Raw genomic sequence first — 22,491 nt, 5'->3', positions numbered from 1 at the left:
TTCATCACTTTGAATATATGGTGCCACTCCCTGCTGGCCTGCAGTTTTTGCTGAAAAGTTAGCTCATGGTCTTATGAAAGTTCATTTTTTTTTTTTGCCACTAATTGCTTTTCTCTTACTAATTTTGAGATTCTCCTTTTATCCCTAATTTTTGCCACTTTAATTATAATGTCTTGATGTGGGCCACTTGGGTTCATCTTGTTTGGGATTCTCTGTACTTCCTGGACCTGGATGCCTGTTTCCTTCCCCAGGTTAAGAAAGTAGTCAGCTATTATTTCTTCAAATAAATTCTCTGTCCCTTTTTCTCTCTCTCCTCCTTCTGGGACCCCATAGTGAGAATATTAGTATGCTTGACGTGGTTCCAGAGGTCTCTTCAACTGTCCTCATTTTTTATTTTATTTTTTCCTTTTCTGTGTTCAGCTGGGTGATTTCTACTTCTCTATCTTCCAGATCGCTGATCTGTTCCTCTGTATCATCTATTCCACTGTTGATTCCTTCTAGTGTATTTTTTATTTCAGTGGCTGTGTTCTGCAGCTTTGCTCCATTCTTCTTTATGTCTTCTAGCTTTTTATTGAACTTCACAGTGTTCATCCATTCTTCTACCGAGTTCAGTGAACATCTTTATAATTATTGCATTGAACTCTTTCTTGGGTAGATTACTTATCTCCACTTCATTTAGTTCTTTTTCTGACATTATGTCTTGTTCCTTCGTTTGGAACACACTCCTCTGTCTCCTCATTTTGCCCACTTCTCTGTGTTTCTTTCTTGTGTGAGGTAGGTTGGTTTCCCAATCTTGGGGAAGTGGCCTTGTGTAGAAGACATCCTATGGGGCCCAGCAACATGCTCCCTCTGTTCATCAGAGCTATATGCTCTAGGGGTGCCCCCTATGTGGCCTGGCAGGGCCAACTACTGAGGGTGCGCTGGTAGGCAGGGCTGGCTCCCTGGACTGATTGGCTGTGAGGCCTTGTGTAGTGGCCGCAGGCCCATTGGAGGGCAGAATGAGTTTCCTGCACAGTTGAATGTGGCCTGGGGGGCTGCTGCCAGCCTGCTGGAGGACAGGGCTGGGTCCCCACATGGCTGTTTGCATGGTCCATTAATGAAGCCACAGGTTTTGAACACAATTTCCCTTCTGGCATATTAGCCGAAGTACAAACATCCAGCACAAATGCTTTTCTACCTTTTTTCCTAATATTTCCATCAACAAATGGTTAGTCTGGCTGAAGGGTTCTCAGTTGTCCCCTGAAGCATTAGTGAGGGACGGCCGGCCCCACATCCCTCTTCCTTGGCTCTGTGATTGTGGGACACGGAGAACCTCCTGCAGTTCAGTTCCCACAGCTCCTCTCTTCCTGCCACTTCCTCCCTCCTGTGTCTGACTTTCCTCTGGGTCGACTAATTTCAACTCAGCTCGCCAGGTCCCCAGCTGCAAGCAGAGAAGTTCCTTGAGCATGCTGCCTTCCCGCTCTCTCCCTGCTCCCATCTCTACCTCGGCTCCATGACATCATTTATCCATTTGCAGACATCCTCTGCTGCTCCCACAGCTCAGATCACAGGAGTGGGGGGGCGGGGATCCCTGTTACCCGTCAGCCTTTCCCTTAGCTTAATTGCAAATGACTGTATCGATTACCAGAGGGCAGAGTGTCCAGTCAGCATCCTCAGAGAAGACTGTCTGAGGGAGTATAGGCTTTTCCACTTTCCTTTAAGGATTCATTTTTCTCTTCTCTTGGGATTTGCTGTTGAAATTAATCTCTTTAAACCTGTGTGTACTCCCCTTCCAACTTCTCTCTTCCTCCTTAACTGTCTCATTTCCTTCCTCCCTTCCTTCCTTTCTTTCTTCTTCCTTTTATTCCTTCCTCCATCCAACCCTTCATTTTGTTCTTCTCTGGGAAAAATGGTAAGCAAATAATGGTAAACACATTTTAAAAGGTGATAATTAAGAGGTGAACCCTATATGTTTAGCTTATAGCGGAAATGTATATTTTTAAAGAAAGAAGGCACTAATAGAAAGGGCCACGTCCATGGCAAAAGGTATACTAAATGAAATGCATAAATGTTCATGCTATATATCTGATAAAAAGTGTTTAATTCTCCACATATAAGGAATGACATTATAGGATGTACACAACTGAGCAGGAGGGTTTAAAAGCTTTTTGCACAAATTCACTATCTAACGTCCTCAAAAATTAGCCTTATCCATACTAAAAAATAAATTTCACACATCCTTGTCCACACGGGTATTTTATTCAAAATTAAGGATAGCAAGTGCATGGCATAGTCTCCACGCTCCCCACTCCCCAATGCCCATGTTAGTCTTTACTAATCGTTCACTATTATTTTTCCATTTGGGCTCAGAAGCAGCTTCTGCCTTTCTCAAAACAGTAATCCAGGCAGCTTTCACCAGTTACAAGGAACTGACAGAGGACCCCACTGAAGGAGAAATCTATTTTCTATCCTTGTAAAAGAAGTTTAGGCACGAGATATTAACCATGAGATATTAGTCATCTCCATATATGGCAGTATGGGTTGTTTTTTATACTTTTCTAAATTATCAAAATGTGCTATCATTATACATTACATTATTAATCAGATACAAACTGAGTTTTCATTAAGAAATTGACTATCCTATATAATTTAAAGACAGAGTTACCAACACATAGATTTCATTCTGACAGTACCAAAGTGGAAAGTCAGGTAAGTTACCTGAGCAATTCTTTTTATTTTACCTAGTTCTCTAAGTATTATAAACACCTCAAGATAATCATATTTAATTATGTCATTTTAAAGACATAAAGACCAGGATTGATCTTTCAAACATAGTTTAAGACTTTTTATTATCTGTAATGGGGGCAAGAAGGGAAGGGGAATGACAAAACAAGCTGCCTGTGATGATTAGCGGTAATTTGCAAGTCAAGCACAACAGGCTCCAAAGAAAGAATTGTCCTCAAGGGGAAAAACGTTTCATTTCTATTTCAACTGATAAACCTTCAAATTAGTTTCAGTATAACACTTGGAAAAATGTTAACATTCACAGGTAAAAATATTACCCCAGTTTAAAGTGTGTGTTGTGTGTGTGTGTGTGTGTGTGTGTGTGTGTGTGTACATATGTATGTAAACTTCTGTCTATTTCACCATTACTTACATTTACCTTGACATTTACCTGGACTTTTGTAATGGCATTTATACCTAACAATTTATTCTTAACACATATCCTACAGTGTTATTCTCAAAAGAGGCTCTTAGTAAATATTGGTCAAGGATAAGGAATCTACCAGAGAAGCTAATATGGTTTTGACTTTTAACAAACTTTTTTCATTTCTATATAAAAAAGAAATCAGAAACCATTAGCCTTCCGGATTTAAGCTCTAGTATACATCTTATGAACAATCCTGGGAATGACATCAAAGCTATGGGGAAAATTTGAATAATATTATTATAGTTTGGTGTGAGACATGACTTATTAAAATGACATAGCAACATTTCACGTACCAGATACTCCTACTCAGTAACCCTAAAAATTATAGGATGGAGCCCTGGATAGCCCCCCAAAAGTCACAGAGTTTATGCATTTATTTGACAAAGAAGTACTGAGTGTCTCTTATTGTTAGATCGTGTGTTTCTTAGAAAGTGAACAAGATAGATATGTCCACTGCCTCATAGAGCTCACAGGTTAGTGAAGAATACAGAGAAATAAATGGCCAACTACTATACGGTGTTTTCATATTTACTAAATGATGATTCATGATCATGCTGCATCAATATCACCTGGAGGGCTTTTTAAAAATACACATATTTGCATTGGCGAAAAAAGTGGCCCACACCATCCAGAGTCACATTGCTGCTGTTGTAATAGAAGCCCAGAGAGCCGTGTGGCTGACAGGGTCTTGGTTGTCTGGCCGGGTGACAGGCCTGTGCCTCTGAGGTGGGAGAGCGGAGCTCAGGACATTGATCCACCAGAGATCTCCTGGCTCCATATAATATCAAAGAGCGAAAGCTCTCCCAGAGATCTCCATCTCAATGCTAAGACCCAGCTCCACTCAACGACCAGGAAGCTACAGTGCTGGACACCCTATGCCAAACAACTAGCAAGATAGGCACACAACCACACCCATTAGCAGAGAAGCTACCTAAAATCATATTAAGGTCACAGACATCCCAAAACACACCACTGGATGCAGTCCTGCCCACCAGAAAGACAAGATCCAGCCTCAAATACCAGAACACAAGCACCAGTCCCCTCCACCAGGAAGCCTAAACGACCCACTGAACCAACCTTAGCCACTGGGGACAGACACCAAAAACAACGGGAACTACGAACCTGCAGCCTGTGAAAAGGAGACCCCAAACACAGTAAGTTAAGCTAAATGAGAAGACAAAGAAACACACAGCAGATGAAGGAGCAAGGTAAAAACCCACCAGACCAAACAAATGAAGAGGAAATAGGCAGTCTACCTGAAAGAGAATTCAGAGTAATGATAGTAAAGAGGATCCAAAATCTTGGCAATAGAATGGAGAGAATGCAAGAAACATTTAACAAGGACCTAGAAGAACTAAAGAGCAAACAAACAGTGATGAACAATACAATAAATGAGATTAAAAATTCTCTAGAAGAAATCAATAGCAGAATAACTGAGGCAGAAGAACGGATAAGTGACCTGGAAGATAAAATAGTGGAAATAACTAATGCAGAGCAAAATAAAGAAAAAAGAATGAAAAGAATTGAGGACAGTCCCAGAGACTTCTGGGACAACATTAAACACAACAACATTTGAATTATAGGGGTCCCATAAGAAAAAGAGAAAAAGAAATGAACTGAGAAAATATTTGAAGAGATTATAAGTGAAAACTTCCCTAATATGGGAAAGGAAATAGTCAATCAAGTCCAGGAAGCACAGAGAGTCCCATACAGGATAAATCCAAGGAGAAACAACCCAAGACACATATTAATCAAACTATCAAAAATTAAACACAAAGAAAAAATATTAATTGCAGCAAGGGAAAAAAAAACAAATAACATACAAGGGAATCCCCATAAGGTTAACAGCTGAACTTTCAGGAGAAACTCTGCAAGCCAGAAGGGAGAGGCAGGACATATTTAAAGTGACAAAAGGGAAAAATCTACAACCAAGACTACTCTACCCAGCAAGGATCTCATTCAGATTCGAAGGAGAAACTAAAATCTTTACAGACAAGCAACAGCTAAGAGAATTCAGCACCACCAAACCAGCTTTACAACAAATGCTAAAGGAACTTCTCTAGGCAGGAAACACAAGGGAAAGTAAAGACCTACAATAATAAACCCAAAACAATTCAGAAAATGGTAATAGGAACATACATATCGCTAATTACCTTAAATATAAATGGATTAAATGCTCCCACCAAAAGACATAGAGTGGCTGAATGGATACAAAAACAAGATCCATATATGCTGTCTACAAGAGACCCACTTCAGACCTAGGGACACATACAGACTGAAAGTGAGGGGATGGAAAACGATATTCCACGCAAATGGAAATCAAAAGAAAGCTGGAGTAGCAATTCTCATACCAGACAAAATAGACTTTAAAATAAAGACTATTACAAGAGACAAAGAAGGACACTATATAATGATCAAGGGATCAATCCAAGAGGAAGATATAACAATTGTAAATATTTATGCACCCAACATAGGAGTACGTCAGTACATAAGGCAAATGCTAACAGCCATAAAAGGGGAAATCGACAATAACACAATCATAGTAGGGGACTTTAACACCTCACTTTCACCAATGGACAGATCATCCAAAATGAAAATAAAAAAGGAAACACAAGCTTTAAATGATACATTAAAAAAGATGGAGGGCTTCCCTAGTGGCACAGTGGTTGAGAGTCTGCCTGCCGATGCAGGGGACACGGGTTCGTGCCCTGGTCCAGGAAGATCCCACATGCCGCGGAGCGGCTGGGCCCGAGAGCCATGGCCGCTGAGCCTGCGTGTCCGGAGCCTGTGCTCCACAACGGGAGAGGCCACAGCAGTGAGAGGCCCGCGTACCACAAAAAAATAAAAAATAAAAAAAAATAAAAAAGATGAACTTAATTGATATTTATAGGACATTCCATCCCAAAACAACAGAATACCCTTTCTTCTCAAGTGCTCATGGAACATTCTCCAGGATAGATCATATCTTGGGTCACAAATCAAGCCTTGGTAAATTTTAAAAAATTGAAGTCATATCAAGTATCTTTTCTGACTACAACACTATGAGACTAAGTATCAGTTACATGAAAAATACTGCAAAAAATACGAACACACGGGGGCTAAAGAACACAATATTAAATAACCAAGAGATCACTGAAGAAATCAAAGAGGAAATCAAAAAATACCTAGAGGGCTTCCCAGGTGGCGCAGTGGTTGAGAGTCCGCCTGCCGATGCAGGGGACACAGGTTCGTGCCCCAGTCCGGGAAGATCCCACATGCCGCGGAACAACTGGGCCTGTGAGCCATGGCCGCTGAGCCTGTGTGTCCGGAGCCTGTGCTCACAACGGGAGAGGCCACAACAGTGAGAGGCCCACGCACCGCAAAAATAATAATAATAAAAAACTACCTAGAAACAAATGACAATGAAAACACGACCACCCAAAACCTATGGGAAACAGCAAAAGCAGTTCAAGGAGGGAAGTTTATAGCAATACAATCCCACCTCCAGAAACACGAAAAATCTCAGCTAAATAACCTAACCTTACACCTAAAGCAATCAGAGAAAGAACAAAAAACCCTAAAGTTAGCAGAAGGAAAGAAATCATAAAGATTTCTTTATGAGAAATAAATAAAAAGACCAGAAATAAATGAAAAAGGAATGAAGGAAACAATAGCAAAGATCAATAAAACTAAAAGCTGGTTCTTTGAGAAGATAAACAAAACTGATTAACCATTAGGCAGACTCATCAAGAAAAAAAGAGAGAAGACTCAAATCAGCAGAATTAGAAATGAAAAAGGAGAAGTAACAACGGACACTGCAGAAATACAGAGGATCATGAGAGATTACTACAATCAACTATATGCCAATAAAATGGAAAACCTGGAAGAAATGGACAACTTCTTAGAAAACCAAAACCTTCTGAGACAGAACCAGAAAGAAATAGAAAATATAAACAGAGCAATCACAAGCACTGAAATTGAAACTGTGATTAAAAATCTTCCAACAAACAAAAGCTCAGGACCAGATGGCTTCACAGGTGAATTCTATCAAACATTTAGAGAAGAGTTAACACCTATCCTTCTCAAACTCTTCCAAAATATAGCAGAGGGAGGAACACTCCCAAACTCATTCTACGAGGCCATCATCACCCTGATACCAAAACCAGGCAAAGATGTCACAAAGAAAGAAAACTACAGGCCAATATCTCTGATGAACATAGATGCAAAAATCCTCAACAAAATACTAGCAAACAGAATCCAACAGCACATTAAAAGGATCATACACCATGATCAAGTGGGGTTTATCCCAGGAATGCAAGGATTCTTCAATATATGCAAATCAATCAATGTGATACAACATATTAATAAATTGAAAGGGAAAAACCATAAGATCATCTCAATACATGCAAAGAAAGCTTTCAACAAAATTCAACACCCATTTATGATTAAAACCCTCCACAAAGCAGGCATAGAGTGAACTTACTTCAACATAATAAAGGCCATATATGACAAACGCACAGCCAACAACGCTCTCAATGGTGAACAACTGAAACCATTTCCACTAAGACAAGGTTGCTCACTCTCACCACTATTATTCAACATAGTTTTGTAAGTTTCAGCCATAGCAATCAAAGAAAAAGGAATAAAAAGAATCTAATTTGGAAAAGAAGAAGTAAAACTGTCACTGTTTACAGATGACATGATACAATATATAGTGAATCCTAAAGATGCTACCAGAAAACTACTAGAGCTAATCAATGAATTTGGTAAAGTAGCAGGATACAAAATTAATGCACAGAAATCTACTGAATTCCTATACACTGTTGATGAAAAATCTGAAAGAGAAATTAAGGAAACACTCCCATTTACCACTGCAACAAAATGAATAAAATACCTAGGAATAAACGTACCTAAGGAGACAAAAGACCTGTATGTAGAAAACTATAAGACACTGATGAAAGAAATTAAAGATGATACAAACAGGTGGAGAGATATATCATGCTCTTGGATTGGAAGAATCAACATTGTGAAAGTGACTATACTACCCAAAGCAATCTACAGATTCAATGCCATGCCTATCAAACTACCACTGGCATTTTTCACAGAACTAGAACAAAAAATTTCCCAATTTGTATGGAAACACAAAAGACCCCAAATAGCCAAAACAATCTTGAGAAAGAAAAACGGAGCTGGAGGAATCAGGCTCTTGGACTTCAGACTATACTACAAGGTTAGAGTAATCAAGAGAGTATGGTACTGGCACAAAAACAAACATATAGATCAATGGAACAGGATAGAAAGCCCAGAGAGAAAACCACACACATATGGTCACCTTATTTTTGATAAAGGAGGCAAGAATATTCAATGCAGAAAAGATGGCCTCTTCAGTAAGTGGTGCTGGGAAAACTGGACAGCTACATGTAAAACAATGAAATTAGGATACTCCATAACACCCTACACATAAATAAACTCAAAATGGATTAAAGACCTAAATGTAAGGCCAGACACTATAAAACTCTTAGAGGAAAACATAGAAAGAACACTCTGACATAAATCACAGCAAGATCCTTTTTGACCCACCTCCTAGAGAAATGGAAATAAAAACAAAAATAAACAAATGGGGACCTAATGAAACTTAAAACTTTTGCACATCAAATGAAATCATAAACAAGATGAAAAGACAACCCTCAGAATGGGAGAAAATATTTCCAGATGAAGCAACTGACATAGGATTAATCTACACAATATACAAGCAGCTCATGCAGCTCAATATCAAAAAAACAAACAACCCAATCCAAAAATGGGCAGAAGACCTAAGTAGACATTTCTCCAAAGAAGACATACAGATTGCCATCAAACACATAAAAGGATGCTCAACATCACTAATCACTAGAGAAATGCAAATCCAAACTACAATGAGTTATCATCTCAGAGGGGTCAGAATGGCCATCATCAAAAAATCTACAAACAATAAATGCTGGAGAGGGTGTGGTGAAAAGAGAACCCTCTTGCACTTCTGGTGGGAATGTAAATTGATACAGTCACTATGGAGAATGGTATGGAGGTTCCTTAAAAAACTAAAAATAGAACTACCATACGACCCAGCAATCCCACTACTGGGCATATACCCTGAGAAAACCATAATTCAAAAAGAGTCATGTACCAAAATGTTGACTGCAGCACTATTTACAATAGCCAGGACATGGAAGCATCCTAAGTGTCCATCGACAGATGAATGGATAAAGAAGATGTGGCACATATATACAATGGAATATTACTCAGCCATAAAAAGGAACGATATTGAGTTATTCATAGTGAGGTGGATGGACCGAGAGTCTGTCATACAGAGTGAAGTAAGTCAGAAAGAGAAATACAAATACCATATGCTAATACATATATATGGAATCTAAAAAAAAAGGTTGTGAAGAATGTGGAGCAGGACAGGAATAAAGACGCAGACGTAGAGAATGGACTTGAGGACACGGGGAGGGGGAAGGGTAAGTTGGGACGAAGTGAGAAAGTGGCGTGGACTTATATATACTACCAAAATAGATAGATAATGGGAAGCAGCCGCATAGCACAGGGAGATCAGCTCGGTGCTTTGTGACCACCTAGAGGGGTGGGATAGGGAGGGTGGGAGGCAGATGCAAGGGGGAGGAGATATGGGGATATATGTATATGTATAGCTGATTCACTTTGTCATAAAGCAGAAAGTAACACACCATTGTAAGGCAATTATACTCTAATAAAGATGTTAAAAAAAAATACACATTCTTAGGACTGTGCTCCAGGCATCTGAATCGGAACTATGTTTTGGCAAGTCAGGGAAGTCAGGAGACACAGCTCATTTCCCAGAGGAAATGAGTCTCAAAAAAGGATGGGAAATGATCAGGGAGAGGCTTGTGTGAGGCTGCTCTCAGGCGGGTCTGGGGCAGGGCTGGCGGGGCACACTGAATAAGATGGGAGTGGGAGAAGAGTGTTACAATCTGAGGGAGCAGCCCACATAGCACCTTAAATGTGAGTAAGCATTTGTTACGATCACGTCTCCTAGCATACAGTGTGTTGCGAGGCAGGTGTACGGACACAGTCGAGAGAAATAAAGCTAGTGACATAAGCTCTAGCTCATTCAGGACCTTGGAGGGCTTTGACTGTTTTACAGAGTTTAGACTATTTCAGTAGCAATTAACAGAGGAGAAATTTGCTCAGGGTCACCGTTAGGATGTTTGTGGCTTGAGCAATGGTGTAGGTGCCATTAATATTTGTGGAAGTACAGAGCACAGAAGGAAAAAGGAGTCTTGAGGGAAGGTGAGAGATTCCATTTTGAACACAATTTTGAGATATCCATATTACCATCTAGTTGCAATGAATGGTTCTAAAATCCAGGGGGAAGTTAAGAGCCACAAATCACTGATTGGACAAATATTAACTGAGCACTTCCTCTTTGCTACACTTTGTGCTCAATCTAGAAAAACAACAGTGAAAGGAGGAGACAGGGTCCCCACCTTCATGGACCCTGCATGTGGATGTTTATTGAAACCCTAGGAGTGCAAGAGATCATCCCAGATGGAGGTGTGGTTACAACTGGTAAAGACTGAGATGATGAGTGGCACATATTCTATAAATGTTAACTACTAAACAAATAAGCAAAAATCAACATTGATCATTGCAAATCAGAGAATTAAAACACAATCAAGGGCAGCCAAGTGATCCAATGGCCATTAAAGAACTCTGAGAACTGAATGGCATTAACAGATAAAGTCATCCATGTGAAGATCAGGGAGAACAATGAGACAGAGGGAATGGCTAAGGCGAAGACGCCGAGATGGGAGAGTGTGCGCTCGAGGATCTCAGGTTGGGCTCCGAAAGCCTGGTTAACACATTTGAATGTTACCCTAAATGGGAGGGGATATGGTTAGATGGTTTTAAGCCAGAGAGTGACTTGACGCAACTTATAATTTTTAAAGATATTACTCTGGCTGTTTCGTGGAGAACTGATTTTGAAAGAGGAAGAGTGAGAGCTGGGAGATGCTTCAGGAGATTACTTCAGGCATCCAGGCAAGAGATGATGATGGCTTGGTCTAAATGTGATTGGATTTGGTTTACTTTCTGAGAGTAGCAAGAATGGACTTGCTGATGAATTAAATGTAGGAAAACGAAGGAACGAGAGGAACAAGGATAACTCCTAGTTTGGGGGAGTAAGGTTGGAGGGTATGCCAATCACTGAGATGCAAAAAAAAAAGAGGAGGTCGGGATCTTTGACTTCTTCACAAACTCTCATATTTGATAATGTTTTGTTGTTTTTCCAAGTACAATGTAAGTTACTTGAGGAGAAAGACCACAGTTCCTACCATAAATGCTTTACTCTTCCTACCCCTGTTTTTTCCAGTGGTCTCTGCTATGGCAGTCTGACAACAAGGAGTGCTTTTCGAATGAATGAGTAAATGAGAGAACATGTCCTCAAGTGTAAGAAGAGACAGCTACTGTCATGCCTTGCTTTTCTACTGCTTGATTTTACTGTGTTCTCCTAGAGTATTAATGTCTCTCATGGGGTACTTGGTCTTTACAACACTAAAATATCAATAAAAACAAGTTGTAGCTCTTCCTTACACTTTTAAGAAAGAAACATATAAAATAAAGGAAAATATCTTAAAACAGGCTTTTCAGAGAGCAAATTTGTCCCTGTAGATGCTATTCAGCACCTGGAGTTATTTGACTCCAGGAGGGATGGATGTGGGATGGATGTAAGTACCTAGGTATGCCAGATATCATTTGGATGTGATTTAGACCTTACAGAAACACAGAAGGGAGATAATTTTATTATTATTATTATCGTTATTATTCTTCTTCCCATTTTATAGATGTGGAAACTGAGGCTCTCAAAGAGAAAATGACTTGTATAAGGTCATTTAACAACAAGATGTATAGTTAGGAGTCAAACCAGGCCAGTCGGTGCTCATGGTTTTTGCTTTTTCACACCTGAGGGTTCCACGGGCAGATACCAATAAGACTTGTCTCTGAGAGGTCAGTGGAGACCTAGGAAAGATCTATCCACAAGTTCACTGGCACTCAGAGGTCACTTCTCCCCAGGTTTCACAGATGAGCAGTGCAAGGAAGACCTGCCAAGCACAGACACGTCTAGTTCAGGGCAGTCAAGGATCTGGAACCCCCTTTCTTATTTGGGCCACACACATCTGGAGGTAAGAAAGCTGAATCCAATGAACGTGGTATGTGAGAATTCTTTCCCCACTCAAATTAAACCCAGAATGTTGAGATGGCCAGCCCAAAGCCTTAAAGTCTGTGGCCCAGGATCATAGCTCTGAAAGCTACAGTTGTTTGCCTAACTCCCCCGCTCCCAAGTGCCTGTTTTTGTTCATGAGCCTCTTGGCCCATAGGAGATGCTGAGGTAGGAGAAAGAGTCATAGCAAATCATTCCCTATGAAATTCACTTCTTCCACTGTACAGACTGGAAAAGAGATTTTCAAGCAAATCATAGCAACAACTCCATTCTTACTCATTCCCTTCCTCTCCTGGAAGTGTGCTACTAGCTGTCCTTATCCTTTAAACTCTGTTTCACACCTCAAACCCAACTTCTTCTCCACACATACTCACCATCTGCTTACTTCTGAGACATCACATAAACAAGGAAATAGTTCAAGTAGCTAGGTTTAATTTTGGCAACAGGAAAATTTGGCATTGAAGGAACCTTCTAGGACAGGGGTTCTTAACCTTTTTTGTGCCATGAAACCCTTTCACAGCCTGGTGATTCCTGTCGACCCCTTCTCCAAATAATGTTTTTAAATGTGTAAGATAAAATACATAGGATTCAAAAGAAAGCCAATTATATTGAAAAAAGTTTCAAAATATTAAGAAAACAGGTTTTTGATATAGTTCCTTATACAACTTTTCACTGATACATTAAATAAAATGATCTAGCAGTTGATCTAATAACTACCATAATTTTTAAGTGGTGATGATCCTAAATGATATTTAGAGCTATCTGCAACCAACATAAAGTGATACAAGAAATAGCTGTGATTCCTATTAGTAACCAAATCATGGATGCGCTAAAATGTAGTCCATCTACATTCAAAAATGAAGGGAAATAAATTCTGTTAGTGGTTAGTGAAACTAAAAACATAGTGTTTCCTCCTCCAGGTTATGGGCCCCTTAAATTTAGGTTAAGAATCCCTGCTTTAGAGTCAGAATACTGGAAATATCACAAATGAAGTGGAACTCAAATATCTCTGACTTTTCCGGTCTTCAAAAGTGATACTTCCACTGATGACCTGCTGCAAAGTGGCCTAAGACAGTTCGGTCAAGAACAACTTTTTGGTGGAGAAAGTTAATCATGGAATAGTTTGAGGTGAGCGCAAGTTAGCTATAGAACCTTATTTACCAGGTAATAAAGAAAGTTTTAGATCAAATTCTGCTGTTCTAAATATGAATATATTAAACAAACATTTACGTGCCATCAAATCCCTACTCTGTAAGCTTGAAATCTCACCTTTCTGCCTTTGTAGATGCCCTGCCCACCACCTTGCATGAAGCTTCCACTCCAGGTACGTTGTAACATTCCAGAGGTGTAAAACTGGGACATTTACAGTCAGCATCAGGCAGTCAAGGAGCAGGCACAAAGCCATTAACGGATCAAGCGTCAGGGGCCATCCCTGAGAACGGAGACTTTGGGCCTCCCTGAATTCCCACATTCCGTGCGTGCAAGTACGCGCAACGTCACTGAACTATTTTAGCCAAGCCACGTCTCCAGAACAGTTTTCATTTTATCTAACCAGAGTACAGTTCTACTAGCGATCATGCCAAAAAACAAGTCACGAATTCCACTGAGCAAACCCTTGTCTGACCTTCCTTATGCTGATTAGAAAATCCTCAGGTGTTGATTGAGCTATATAGATAGTTAAAGGGCTTTTAGTAGCCACCCTTGCGATTAGCCGATTTCAAATCATGTTAAGCTCTATCCTTGGTGTGTGGATTCTAGATTAAAGAAACTGAATGGTCCTAGAGTTGAAGCTTAAACTAACTAGCACACACATGATATTGTACAGTGTGTGCCAAAGTGTTTTAAAGTAAATCATTACAGACACTGTAAGAGTCCCCCATTCAGCTTGAAAATAGCAAGTGCGATATTTTAATAAGTTCTCTCACCAAGTATCTCTGGATGCCTGACAGGATGCTCGCATGCCCCCAGATCTGCCACGCTGTCACCTGGTACCTCAGCTGACTATCACTGAACCTTTCTGCATCTTCTCTTTTCTCTCCTCACCATCCCCTCTTCTTTCCAACTAAAGACCTAGGATTGAAAGGAGATCCTTCTTTAACAAGCTCTTTAGTTTCTATTAATTATCTCACATTGTCTTGTTTAGCAAGATCTCGGATATATTAAAGGGTGATCTATTTATTTATTAGTTTAGTCGTGTACTTTGTTTCTTACAAGGAAGGAAGATAAGAGGTCACATTAATTCCCGTTATTATTGCAAAAGTCTAAACATCTTTTTTCTGTACAAGGTAGAGGCAAATGCGTTCATTCTAAAGGAACTAGAAAATATACGCTCGTGGCACTTGCAAGTTATTACAGTCTAATTGTAGTTAATTTTATTTTATTCTCTGGGACAAACTAATCTCTCGATAACATTTACAGTGATTGATTAAAATCCACTCCTTGCTAAAATCAAGGTCTTTAGATAATTGATGTGCTAATAGACCCGCAATTATTTGAGGCTGTGCTTCCTCACGGAGAGCAAGCCAAGGAATGGATAAAGTCCAAATAAAGTACCTATTTTGCAACAGGAGCTGTGATAATTGCCAGGAGACAGCGTGCTTATCAGTTGTGAGAAGTTTTCATCCTTCATTAATATGGAGTTCAGTTGGACATCAGAGAAGGTGGCCCCCATGGGAATATGCTTTGAATCTCATGTTATCTCATTTTCCATACACTTGGCTTGACCCACTTTTTATCTACATTCACAGAGAGATCTGGCTTTTCACATATGAGCTTTTTAAACAATCAGCTAGCCATGAACCAGAGTCCCCAAAGTTCCATGCAGTGTCAGCTGCTATAAATTTGGACAAGTGTGTACACCAATAAAGTATCAGTTTAAATGGCCCAAACTAAATATTTTAGAAGTAGACAAAATAAATACTGCAAAGTGCTAACCTGTGAGTTTTCCATTCTGTGGCTTGTGCCTGCATGGGCTTACTGCATTGGGCTCTCAATCAAGGCTATAGTCTGGATTGCCTTCAGACATCTCAGAGAGCCACCCTGTCCTGCTCTAGACTAACTCCTGATTTCTTGTACTTCAGGCTGAGCCCTCTACTGAGTTGAAACATACCCACAGAGAGACTGGGAGCAATGCTTTAAAAACTCATTTAGTGAGACAAGAACTGTGTCCTTCTAACTTAGCCAGACTCGATCCAGGTAGCCAAAATGATAGAACTGTTACTTGACGCCAGTCAATATTATTTTGTCCTGGGTTTGGGAGAGAATGTTTAAGTGGGGCCCAATTCTTTATGGCCTCAGCTCTCTTTATCTTTTTCCTCATAAAGAATATTCTTTCCTGGAAGTTTCTAACTGAAGTTCATTAAAGATGATTCTTTACAATTATGAGGGATGACTGGTTGATTTTTTCTTTTAGTTTTGTTGGGTTTTTTTTTGCGGTACGTGGGCGTCTCACTGCTGTGGCCTCTCCCGTTGCAGAGCACAGGCTCCGGACGCACAGGCTCAGCGGCCATGGCTCACGGGCCCAGCCGCTCCGCGGCATGTGGGATCTTCCCAGACCGGGGCATGGACCCGTGTCCCCTGCATCGGCAGGCAGACTCTCAACCACTGCGCCACCAGGGAAGCCCTGACTGGTTGATTTTTTGACTCCATCCTCGTTATGGCTCAAAACAAATATCCAAGGTGGTCAATTATTGTGGACAAATAACAAGAAAAATCAGCTGTTCAATTATTAGTAGAGTACGCTTTTCAGATACTACAATAATGGCTAACATGTTGTGAGTGTACTAAGTGCCAGTCTCTGTGCTAAGTGTTTCATCTGCAGCATGTCACTTAGTCCTTACAACAAAGAGGTATTATTTCTATTATATTACATCCCAACAAGTACCATTCTTCTCCCCATTTTACAGATGAGTACACTGAGGAAGGGAAAAGTTAACTTGACTAGGGTTCCACACGTAATAAGTAGCAGATCCCAGATGAAAACCAGAACGGTAATCAACTGTTTGATGAGAACGTTCTCAGGTATGACCTGTGCTCTTCTGAATGAAACTTAGCGAGGGAGAACTGGCCATCAATCATCTTAACTAAGTTCACCTTTTGTTGTTGCTGTTTAAGTACAATTTTGTCCCAGGAAATTCAAAGTGAGGGGTTGTGATTACATTTTCCTCATCTACATGCCTCCAACACTCTTGTTGAAGATGCTAATCTTGTACAAAGCTATCTTTGGAGTTGATGGCGCTGCCACATCTCACTCCTATGGGAAATGGAGAGATGACGTGCATAAAACAGAATAAAATGTATTAGGGCCAAGTTAAACTGCTAATAAGAATAATCACAGTAATAGATCCAAAAATTATTTAAAATCTAGTATTAATTACATAAGTCCATTTCAGAAGTCCTACTGATATGATGAGAAATTCACAAATTCTATACAAATTGAAAACAGAAATTATATGGCTTATTAAAATACTTACTCTGTCTCTGTTATCATATATGTAAATTTATGCACATATACATAAATTATACATTTACATGTATAAACTTTAATTTATCAGGACTACTCAATTTCATCTCCTAGTTAATAATTTAGTACTCATTAACCTTCAATATTCCCATCAAGATATATTCTCCTATCAATGATGATAAAACATACAAGCATTACAGATGTATTTTCTAAACAAAATTTGCTTCCCATTTTAGAAACTTGATGTCACCAAGGCATTATCATCAAATTTAACTCCTGTATTTCACTTTAAGATAAAAATAGAGAAGAAAGCTTTCAAATCTGTAAGTCCAAGAAGAACTATAATTAGAATCCCTGGCTCTTGCTTAGGATGAATTCTACATCTTATTTCAGCTTGACAGTAGGCAGATTTCTCATTCAATTTGAAGTTGAAACCAGAATGAAAAGTGCTTTGGAAAAAAAAAATAACCTCTGGTTTCTGTCCTCATAATTCCCTTCTCCCCATGAAATGAACCTATGTGGAATATTTGAAATAGCATCTCAAATACACCCAGCTCTTATCTATTTGTAATTGAAGACATTGGAGGGATGAGTTCTGAGGGGTCCATGGTGGATCAGACTGGAAGGCTGCAACCTGAGAGGATCCAGGGAAACCTTGCAGACTCACTGGGGCAGTGGTCAGGCTGGAGGGTTCAAGGACTCTTAAAGAAGTTCATTTATTTTGCCACTCATACCTGCAGGGCTTTCCCACCAACGCTTTTTTTTTTTTTTTTTTAATCTCTATCTTTTGGGCCAAATTTTGTTTTGTTTTGTTTTTTTAATTTAATTTTTTTATACAGTAAGTTCTTATTAGTCATCAATTTTATACACATCAGTGTATACATGTCAATCCCAATCGCCCAGTTCATCACACCACCATCTCCACCCCGCCGCCGCTTTCCCCCCTTGGTGTCCATCCATACGTTTGTTCTCTACATCTGTGTCTCAATTTCTGCCCTGCAAACCAGTTCATCCATACCATTTTTCTAGGGTCCACCTACATGCGTTAATATACAATATTTGTTTTTCTCTTTCTGACTTACTTCACTCTGTATGGTTTTGCTTGGGTTTTGAAACTCAAGACAGGCTCCTGTGGACTCTCAGCTTTCTTTTTACTTAAGGACAGAAGATCTTCCAGTCCATCTATCTCTGTGACTGAGCTGTCAAAAATGCCTGGTCTGAAAATGGATAGGCCTGTAGCTGGGAACTTACTGGCCAGGAAACCTATAGTGGCAGGGCTCAAAACCCTCTCTGAAGATACAATATGGAAAGAAGTGAGCGGGGCTGACTCAGAATTTCAGGCTAGAGATCGAAATATTACCCACAAAGAAGGAGACCAGCTTCCTAACTGGTCTTACTGTCTCCACTGGAGTGATCTTTCTCAAGTGTTGGTTATGCTACTCCCTTGCTTAAGACATTTCAATAACCAGGGCTTGGGGAAGCACACAAATGGAACCCTACATACATATAGCTAAATATACAGAAACTACTCAATTTAACAAACTGATAAATAGAATATGTCCTGTGAAGAATATGCCTTTGTATTGATAAAATATCAACATAACATGTAAAGCTACGGTTTTTTAATACGAAGTAAGGAAAATAGTAAAAACAACCGAATTGCATCACCATTGTGCATATTTGAGCATTCCGTTTAGAATCTGGTGGGTTTAGAACGGGTAATAAAAGCACACCAAAATATAGATTTTATGTATAATATTCATTTTAGCAAAATTGCTAATGATGTTATTTTAATCAATATTTTTATATAATTTATGTTCTAGTGATCTAAAGGATTAAAAAATATTCCAAGTATACAAAAGTTTAATATAGTTTCACTCATTAAAGATGTAAGTTATAAGTACAAATGAAAAATGAGTACTTTTTCATATTTTCAAAAAGTCTTTTCTTCTAAAATATTCAGTTATCTATAAAATTAAAAGACAAATTCTAGGGCTTCCCTGGTGGCGCAGTGGTTGAGGGTCCGCCTGCCAATGCAGGGGACACGGGTTCGTGCCCCGGTCTGGGAAGATCCCACATGCTGCGGAGCGGCTGGGCCCGTGAGCCATGGCCGCTGAGCCTGCGTGTCCGGAGCCTGTGCTCCGCGACGGGAGAGGCCACAACAGTGAGAGGCCCGCGTACCGCAAAAAAAAAAAAAAAAAAAAGACAAATTCTAATAAAAGACTATCAAAAGAGTAAAATGCTCTAACATAAAGCTGAAATTTTTATGTAATTTTAAAGAATTTAATATTTTCATATAAATAAAGCCTTTCAAATTTTAGCATTCAATGTAAAATTATCACGCTTATGTGTTTTCATGTATATATTTTTGTGTATATATTGTGTGTGAGTGTGTATAGAGAAAGAGAAAAAGGGGGAGAGAGAGAGAGAATTTTTTTCTAGTAATATAATATTTAATACTGTACAATATTCCTTAGCCTTCATTGTGCAAATTTTGGGAATACAAACCTTAATTCCCAAATTAGGAATTAGGAATTCATTCTAGTTTGTTCTTTGTCTACAAACTACAACATTAAAGATAAGCAAGGAAATGGATGCTCTTTTGGTCCGATTTGAAAACTATCCTTTGTTAGGCAAGAATCTATTGCATACATATTATCTGAGAAGTTTTAAGTCAATTAGCAGAAATGAATAAAAGAAAATTGCTTCCATTTTTTCTCCTCTCGAGTGGACACAGGGCCAGCTGTGGAGGGGTGCTTCCCTGGGCCCTGAACATTCAACACAAGAGCTGCTGCTTTGGATTATGTGTTGAACTGGGCCAGCAATGACTGCTAAATCTGGAGCACGGAGGTGGTCTTGCATGCTTTAATGATTTTATTTTGTGTGTGTGATTGTTAAAGAAAAGCCTCCTAAAGCATGGGTTCCGGAGCAAGGGCCACTCTAGCCCGAGCCTACGAGCAGTTATGTCAATAACTACTCTGGATTTTACACCAGAATTCATGTATTTTAAACACAGTAGAGAAAACAGGACTCTTTATGGGCAAACTCCTGTTTTCTTTTTTCCACTAGATGCTTTCCTCATTCTTCCATGTTCTCCTCCCCAGCCAAAGGAAAGGAACTTTATTCCCCATTCTTCTTATTTATAATGTTGGGTGCTTTGAAAAACTCTAGTCCTTTTGCTTTCAAACCCTTTCACTTCACCCCTTCCTGATCGACTGGTCATTAAAGACTCAAATCAAACATCAGATATCACCATTTCTGGGAAGGCTCCTTCTCACATCTATCTGGGTGAGGGTCCCTTCTAGGCACTCCTGCAGCACCCTGGGTCTCCCTCCATCATAAAACTGGCCACACCGTATTATAATCTTCTAATAAGAAGACCCCTCCTAATTACTTTCATGTTAAGGGCAAGAACTGCATTTAATTTGATTTTATAATCCCTCCACGTCATCAATTGATACATCATAGATGCTTAATAAACATCTGATAAAAAATAAGCTATTAAATAAATTAAGACACTTAACAGTTGAATTGTCACCAGTGTACAGATGATATCAACTCTATTTATATTCATACATTTGTTCGTTGCCAGACAGCAAAACATGGTCAAATCAAAGCCAATCCCTGGGATGTCCGTCCAGAACACGCCCTTCATGGGGTCATCAACAAATGCACTCCCCTCGACGTACATAAACTTCTCTTCAAATAGAAGCTGAGTTAGATGGCATCAAGTCTCACACATATTCAGCTTACTCCTTATAAGCCTCAATTTCTTCCCTTTGTCACCACATGTGGGAAAAGACAGCTGATGCCAGTATTCCATGCAGAGTTTTCAAAAAGGTCAACTAGCATTCAGATTTATGCTGGTAAAATTCATTCCTTCTCTTTCAAAAATTTAATGAGAAAGGACAGCTTTGTGAAATGGAGGAGCAAGAACAATATTGCTTAAATAAATTGGAATTTGCACTTTGATTACCCTGCAGTTTCTGCCATACTTTACTGGAAATGCTCCCTGCGGTGCAGGCTTTCTCTGGAGTGACATCATCATATGAAGCCATCCTCACTATAATTATTTCCATCCATTATTTGTAGAGCACATAGCAAGAACATTCGGTAAGGAATACCTGATGCATATAGAACAATTTAAAACTTTAGAGTCACCAGAAAGCCCCCATTAAAAGGCAAATGATACATCTTTATGCATGCCTCAGACCCCAAAGGAGATATTTCACATTCGCACTAGAAAAGAAGACTCTCTTTCAAACAATAAGACTCTGATAAGAGCAAATATCCTATGCCATGAAATAACAAACAACATGCGTAGTTTCAGTTGCCTTTCTTGGAGTAACACTTTAAGCAACTGTGACATCGAAGGAGCTGGCGTATTTTAATTCACATTGTCAAATTTAAATCCTTCTGGAATTTAAGCAACGTCAGTGCTAATACCAAGTATTGGGATTTTAAATTTCTGTTCTTGGAAATCTTGGTTTCCGTATTGGGGAAATTGATTGCTGTCTTTTCAATGTGTGAGTTGTTGTTTGTTTTTTCAATTTTAATAAAAGTGAAAACACCAATATGAGTATTAATTTTCTCAAAACTCAAATAGCTCTCTGAAACATGGTTTTTTTTGACAATTTAAATGAAATAAATGTGAAAGCTGTAGCTGTCTTCCCTCACCATTCGCAACTCCCCGATTTCTTGGGGGCTCACTGTAGTGGGGACAGGGTCAGGGTTGGGCTGGGGTGGAATGCACTCCCACTGCTGTGAGTTACAGGCTGTGGATAAGTTCCTTGTCTCCTGGAGAAGAAAAGCTTCTACCATTTACTCACTGGGGCTTTGGTTTTGTTTTAAATGTAGAAAAACATGCATTTAACTCTGCGATTAATGATCCAAAGGCCCAAATTCACTCATTCATCTCTTCATTCATTCAACATAACAACTGAGGAAAAGAAAAAGGCGTTGAACATGAAGTTAAATTGAAAAATTTACTCAACAGGATGAAAACGTGATTCTTCCTTTTCCCTCTAACCACTATTTTCAGACCTGCTCCGTAAAATCCCCCTTCTGTGTCCTTTAATGTCATCTGGATCAGATTCTATCATTTTTAACTATTATCGGTTGCTTAAAAGTTCAAGCTAATCTAACTCAGTTTAAAATTTCAGTCTCTAGCCGCTGTAATGCTTTTGCTTCCCCAAGTCCAGTGTGGCCCTCAGCCCTGCTGGCCACCACCTGCCGCTGCCTCTCCTATCTCTCCTCTCTCTTCTGAGGTCTCCTACCTCTGCCTTGTCCCACCAGGAGGATGGGTGGAACAAAAACGGGAAAAAGGCCCTATATGGTGCCGCTATGTGTCATCTTTAGGCTCTTGCCCAAGTCCTGTGTCGCAGGTCATGAAAACTTGCTATGGCAGGGGGAGAATGCTGGTCCTTCCAGAGGCCCTGCAGAGGCACCACTCCCCATGAGCCATGTGACTTAGCGTAACCTCCCTCGCCTGCCTCCTTGGCTCTGGCCCGCCACAATACACCCTCAGCATCTTAACACTGGGGTCTTCTCATAAGGCAGACTGACCACCTGCCTTCATAGTTCTCCACGATATCCCCAAAGTCCCAGGGACAGATTCTCTCAAGC

The sequence above is a fragment of the Grampus griseus genome, assembly GCF_964374135.1.
Source record: "Grampus griseus genome assembly, chromosome: 10".
In the NCBI taxonomy this organism is placed as follows: domain Eukaryota; kingdom Metazoa; phylum Chordata; class Mammalia; order Artiodactyla; family Delphinidae; genus Grampus; species Grampus griseus.
Note: the sequence above shows the minus strand (reverse complement) of the source record.